The sequence below is a fragment of the Rhinopithecus bieti genome, unplaced genomic scaffold (assembly GCF_001698545.2).
Source record: "Rhinopithecus bieti isolate Rb0 unplaced genomic scaffold, ASM169854v2 scaffold_8035, whole genome shotgun sequence".
Lineage (NCBI taxonomy): Eukaryota > Metazoa > Chordata > Mammalia > Primates > Cercopithecidae > Rhinopithecus > Rhinopithecus bieti.
In genome coordinates, this window is record NW_016806092.1 from 711,669 (window position 1) to 718,638 (window position 6,970).

General features: G+C 41.8%; 1 protein-coding gene across 1 annotated transcript in view; it reads left to right on the plus strand.

Annotated features, from left to right (window-relative positions):
• Window positions 1-6,804: 6,804 nt before the first annotated feature.
• ISOC1 (isochorismatase domain containing 1) overlaps window positions 6,805-6,970 on the plus strand; it is a 20,774-nt gene continuing 20,608 nt past the window's right edge. Inside the window, exon 1 of the mRNA XM_017874730.1 lies at window positions 6,805-6,963. The gene's annotated coding sequence lies outside the window, so the exon portion shown is untranslated. The remainder of the gene's footprint in view (window positions 6,964-6,970) is intronic.

Below are 6,970 nucleotides of genomic sequence, written 5' to 3' on the forward strand. Positions count from 1 at the left end.
TCATGCCCAATGAGAAAGATCCAGTAGACAGAGGTATATTGTTTATGTAGGAGACGCATGGGGATAAGTGCAGAACAGAAGCCTCTGAGGGATGGTATCCAGAATCTAGGTGGGGCCTTTGGTGGGAGCAAGGAGACTTCCTTCAACTTATCTGGAGGAAAGATGTCATTGCTAACTGCTGTGCTGACCTATAAGGCTCAAAGAATGACAAATCACAAAGCTGTCTTTGCCAAGGGTGACATGCCTACCTGCAGCCCAGCAATGATGCCAGCAGCAATGTGACCAAGAACTCCAAACAAGTCATTGATTAACTTAGGCAAGTTAAAACCAGGCAACATGTGATCAGTGTAGATATTGCTCAGCTGTCTTAGGTTGTATGATTTCAAGATCTACAGATAAATTTTTGAGACAATGGGTGTTGTGGGTTTGGGAAAGAGTTTATAATTTTTTTTCTTTCACTCCAGGAGTCCATTTATTTAAAAATGAACCAGACACAGCCCTGGACAGAAACTTCCTGATGAGATACATGTAAATTCTGAAATACAAAATATAATGAATTGTAAACATCTTTCTATCCGTGAAAGATGGTCATGGTGAGGTGGATGTACCAAAATAGAAATGTGTCTCTAAAAGTATATTCTTTAAAGAGAAGACTGAGCTAGGAATACCAGACCAGGCTAAAACTATGGCTGCCTTGATATGCAGAGTTATATGTAACAAAAATAAAATTATCTAATTAACTACTTCAATTTTGTATTCAAAAATTATGGCCAGGCACAGTGGCTCACACCTATAATCCCAGCACTTTGGGAGGCCAAGGCAGGCAGATCACGAGGTCAGGAGATCGAGACCATCCTGGCTAACATGGTGAAACCCTATCTCTAAAAATACAAAATATTAGCCGGGTGTGGGGGTGGGCACCTGTAGTCCCAGCTACTGGGGAATGCTGAGGCAGGAGAATGGCGTGAACCCGGGAGGCAGAGCTTGCAGTGAGCCAAGATCTTGCCACTGCACTCCAGACTGGGTGACAAAGCAAGACTCTGTCTCAAAAAAAAAAAAAAAAAATTATTAACTTAGTAACTTAGTTGTATCTTTACTCACATTTTCTAGCCAGGTGTAGTGGCATGTGCCTATAGTTTCAGCTACTTGGGAAGCTGAGATGGGATGATCCCTTGAGCCCAGGAGTTTGAGACTGCAGTGAGCTATGATCGTGTCACTGCACTCTGGCCTTGGTGACAGAGCAAGACCTCATCTCTAAAAAAAGATATCTTTCTAAACCTATATCCTTCTTAATCTAAAGAACTGATTGATTCTTTTCTCACTAGCAATTTTCTCTTTGACTTAAAAAACCAGGGTTTTTGGGGGCCGGGCACGGTGGCTCAAGCCTGTAATCCCAGCACTTTGGGAGGCCGAGATGGGTGGATCACGAGGTCAGGAGATCGAGACCATCCTGGCTAACACGGTGAAACCCCGTCTCTACTAAAAAATAATAATAATAATAAAAAATAAAATAAAATAAAACTAGCCGGGCGAGGTGGCGGGCGCCTGTAGTCCCAGCTACTCCAGAGGCTAAGGCAGGAGAATGGCGTAAACCCGGGAGGCGGAGCTTGCAGTGAGCTGAGATCCGGCCACTGCACTCCAGCCCGGGTGACAGAGCGAGACTCCGTCTCAAAACAAAACAAAACAAAAAAAAAAACACCAGGGTTTTCACCCCTCTATTCCTCTGGAACTGCTCTTGTCAAAGTCAGTAACAGCCTTTATGTCACCATAATCTCTATACTCATTCAAATCATACTTGATCTCTCAGTAGCATTTGATATAGTTGGCCACGTTTTCTATTAAGTTGAAATATAGGAAATTTATGTTTTTGTAGGTTTAGAATTATTTGGGCAATTTTATTTGGCTCAATCTAATAGTAATTTTTTTTCTTAAATTTCATTACTCTGGTGTCCAGGTTTTTTTGCTACATCAGTATCAAATGCATGAATCTCATTCCTACCCCATTTATTCAATTTTAACTCTCTGTCATAGGTTCCATTTTCTATTCTAGCTATGATCTCCCTCCAGGTGATCTTATCTATTCCCACGGTTTAAATAACTTCTTTGTGCAGATGTCTCTTATATTTCAAATCTATTCTCCATGAATATGAGATTCATACTCATATATGCAGCCTACCTAACCATCATCTACTTTTGATGCCCAATAAGCATCTTAAACTTAATGTGTTCAAAAGAGAATTCTTTTTTCCCCCTCCATGTGCTTCTATCCTAGTCTTCTTCATCTTAGTAATGGCACTATGGCATTGCCAGATAAGCATAAAAGCTAGGAGTCTTTCTGGATTTCTGCCTTTTCCTGACTTCCCCACATCTAATCTGTAAAAATTCCTCTTCTTGATAGCACTTTCATCCATTCATTTCTATTTATAATACTAATAGCCTAGAGCAGGATTCCTCAACCTTGACAAAATTGACATTTTGTGTCAAATCATTTTTGTAGTATGGAGCTGTCCTGTGCAATGTTGGGGGTTTAGCACCATCCCTGGTCTCTCCCTGTTAGATGCCAGTAGCACCCCTTTTCCCAATTGTGACAACCAAAAATGTCTCCAGACAATGCCAAATATGCTCTAGGTCAAAACTGTCCCAGGCTGAGAACCACTTCTCTACAGCAATCTACCATCCATTACCTCTTGCCTGGATTACTGTAATAGTTAACCATAGGTCTCCCTTCTACTTGTGGCCTCCTACATGCAATTTTCTAAACAGTACTAAGATGATTCTTTTAAAATCATGAATCAGTTTATGTAATTTCCCTGATTAAAACATTTCACTCAGAATAAAACCAAATTCTTTATGGGGCCTTCAAGGCTTTACATGATATAGCCTTTCCTCACATCTCTGATCTCATTTCTTAGAATTCAACATGTTGTAACCACATCATTCCTCAAACATACTAGGCTTGTTACTTTCTAACAGCCTCTATACTTGTTTTTCCATGTGTCTGGAATGCTCCTCCTTACCATTCAGATCTCAGCTTGAATGTTTCCTCCTAAAGAAAGTAGATCATAGGCAACCTATATCACTCCAGCAGAGTGCCATATTTTCTTCCTAGCCTTATCACTAGCTAGGAATATCTCATTTCTTTGTTTACATGTTTATTGTCTACCTACCTCCAGTAGACTGTAAACACTATAATAGCATGGCATCATCTTTCTCGTTCACCACAGAATTATTAATGTATATAGTTACTGATTTAATAGATGAAAAAGTCAAGCAATTCACTTTAATATTAACATGAGTTTTAATAACATTATTGGTGATAGTCACAGCTGGATGTGCCAACAATCAACTGTAAGACCTTTGGTGGTCTTATAGTTTATTTGGTTATAATAAAATGATATAAAAACAATAAATTCTTATTAATAATTTTCTGTTAGGTCATCTTTACTAGTATGTGTATATATAGTCTTTTCCGGTTCTAAAATATATCTGGTAGCTCTTCAAATCACTCGATTATAGCACATTCCATCTATGTATAAAACTCCATCTTGATTTTCTTCCTTTCCTTTGCAGAATATTTTCAGAGTTCCCCCACCGAGAAGACTGCAAAAGCTGTTTTGATACTTGACTTTTCTTGCCTACTTTATCACAACATTTGAGAAACTACAAATGGAGTCAAAGAATCTTGTTTGGAGTCGGCTGAGTAAATCCAGTAATCCTCTAATAATAGCGACCTCAGGATTAATTTACAATACAGAGAAATAACTCACCTAAAATATCACCTCTGACTGAATAATATCAATCAGGATTATTTTACAATGTAGACAAATAGTTTGCCTAAAAATATCACCTTTGACTGAATATATCTTTGATTTTTTTTTTTTTTTGAGAAGGAGTCTTGCTCTGTCGCCGGGGCTGGAGTGCAGTGGCCGGTTCTCAGCTCACTGCAAGCTCCGCCTCCCGGGTTCCCGCCATTCTCCCGCCTCAGCCTCCGGAGTAGCTGGGACTACAGGCGCCCGCCACCTCGCCCGGCTAGATTTTGTATTTTTTAGTAGAAACGGGGTTTCACCGTGTTAGCCAGGATGGTCTCGATCTCCTGACCTCGTGATCCGCCCGTCTCGGCCTCCCAAAGTGCTAGGATTACAGGCTTGAGCCACCGCGCCCGGCCTTGATTTTTCAATATAGTATCATGAAGATATATTCAGTGTAACAACTCTTCAACAAATATTTATAGTGTCAGGCAGTGTTCTAGGAGTTGTGACACAGCTGAGAACAAAATAAACAAGTCTCTGCTTTCATAATGTATACAAACGGTAATAAGTATTAAGAAGGAGAAGAAAAAGGAGGCAGGAAATAGGCATAAAGTGGGATTATAGTGACATTTTATATAAGGCAGTAAAGGTGGGCCTTTTTGATTTGAGATACATATTTGTGCACAAATGAGGGAGCAGAAGCTGTGTGACTGTCTGGGAGAAGAGAGTTTCCAGGCAGAAAGAATGGGAAGTACAAAGGATGAGGAACATTAAAGGGAATAGTGGGGCTTCACTAGAGAGAGTCGTGGCAGAAATTAGGATCAGAGAGATAAAACATTGGATTGTACATTTTAAGGTAAAAATTTACATGTAATAAAATGCATATCTTAAAGTACACAAGTAAAATATAGAATATTTCCATCACCCTACAAAATTATCCTGTGACCCCTTCCAATTAATCTAACTGCCCAACAGGTGACCACTGTTCTGATTTTTATCACCAGAGATTCATTTTATCTGTTTTGAACTTCATATGAATGGAATCATACAATTGTACTTTTTTTTTTTTTTTTTTTTGGTGGGGTCTGGCTTTTCACCAGGCTGGAGTGCAGTGGCACGATCTTGGCTCACTGCAACCTCCACCTCCCAGGTTCAAGTGATTCTCCTGCCTCAGTCTCCCGAGTAGCTTGGACTACTGGTATGCGCTACCACGCAGAGCTAATTTTTGTATTTTTAGTAGAGATGGGGTTTCACCATGTTGGCAAGGATGATATTGATCTCTTGACCTCATGATCTGCCCGCCTCAGCCTCCCAAAGCGCTGGGATTACAGGCATGAGCCACCACGACTGACTAATATGTACTCTTTTGTGTCTAGCTTCAGAATGTTTATTTTCAGAGATTTTGTGATTAAAGAACAGGTGCGCATTTTACTATGTAAAATGTTGCCATATCAGTTTTTCCAAAATGGTGTGCCATTTTATGCACCCCTGCAATGTATAAAAGTTCTTGTTTCAATTGATGTTACTGTCTTTTAGTTTATCTGTTTTAGTGAGTGTGAAATAGTATTTTTTTTTTTTTGCAGATTTAATTTGCATTTTCCTGACAGCTAGTGATATTAAACACTTTATCATGTGCCTGTTAGGCAATATTTATCTGCTTTTGTAGAGTGTTTGAGACTTTTCTTCTATTTTAATCGAGTTGTCTTGTTATTATTATTGATTAATAAGAGACGTTCATCTGTTCTGGTTGTTTTCATGGTAGTATAGTGTCTCTCTTATGGTGGTTTCTCTGGTGAGCATTGTCATGGCATAAGATCTTGCAATGGAGTGGTATCTGGAAAAAATATCATTTTGGCTCAGACGGGTTCAGACAACAGTTTTAAATGGAATCTCTCAAAGTGTGATGAGAACCAGAAAAAAAGTGACTATTTCTAGTTGCTTCGGTACACTTGAGCAAGAAACGCCAAAGGATGGTCTTTTCATAACTTCAAAGCAGTGTGGTTCTCAAGTAGGGGGCATGTTTGCCCTCTGGGTGATAATTGGCAATGTCTGGAAACATTTTTGAATGCCATGACTAGAGGGAGAAGCGGTTACTAGGCGTCTAGTGGTAGTAGAAGCCAGTGATGCTGCTTAATATCCTAGAAATGCACAAGACACCCCATCCCCAAGAAAGACAAATGTTCATTCCAGAAGTCAACAGCTTCAGTTGGGAAACCCTGCCTTAAAGGTTATTTTCTTAGAAGAAGACAGCTTTAATACCTAAAATCTAATTTTATGTTTAGACCTGTGCCTATCTTCGCAGGACTCACTTCCAAGGAACTTCCGTGCATAATGCATGCTTTCTAATTCGTTTATTATAGCGCCTTACAGTGTGCAGAAGGCAGAGGATTGTTTTATTCGAAAGTGATCCCTTTTACTTACTTAAAAACAGATATCCTCAGTTTGAATATAAAGTTCAGAGTTTTGCTTTTAATATTAATAATATTTATATTACCAATTCAAGTCCTCCCGGAAATAAGTTGAGATGAATGGAGGCCAGATATCGAATTCATTCCTAGAGATATTGTGTTCTGTGGGACCGAAAAAAGACAAAACTTGAACCTTGACTGGCCCTCTAAGGAAGGATTAAATTCTGCTGCTCTTCTTAGGGTATCTATCGGACTGTCCCTTTGGTTGTAACATGCCTCTGCACAGAGCCAACAGGTAACTCGTCCTGGCGGCTCTGTGTACCCAACCACAACCCTAGACTGCCAAGAACACTGCTCATTCAAAGCCGGGAAGAGGGCCAGGGTTAGGGAAAGGGTGGCACAAACCCTCGTGTGAGCTGTAGCACCGGGACAAGAACAACGGGCAGCCCAGGCGGGTCTGGGGTCTGCAAGACCACTAGGCGCTCTGCCGACAGTCAGAACCGCAGCATAAGGAGCGCGAGCAGGGAGCTACGGGGACGCAGTGGCCAGGGAAGCTGGAGGGGGCGGACCTGGCCGGCGAGCGCAGGCGCTCCCTGGCTCACGCGCTCACCCCGGCCCCACCACCCGCCCTTCAGCCGCGGCCCGCCCTCCGGGGCGGGGAGGAGAATGCAAGAGTCGTGGTCGTCAGGACCCGCCCCTTCCCCTCCGCGAGCTGGCGGGCGGGCTGGCGGCGCCTGGAGGCGGGGCCGCGGCGGCCGGCTGGGTGCGCCTCGGCGGCCTCGGAGCTCGCAGACGCTCAGGGGAACATGGCGG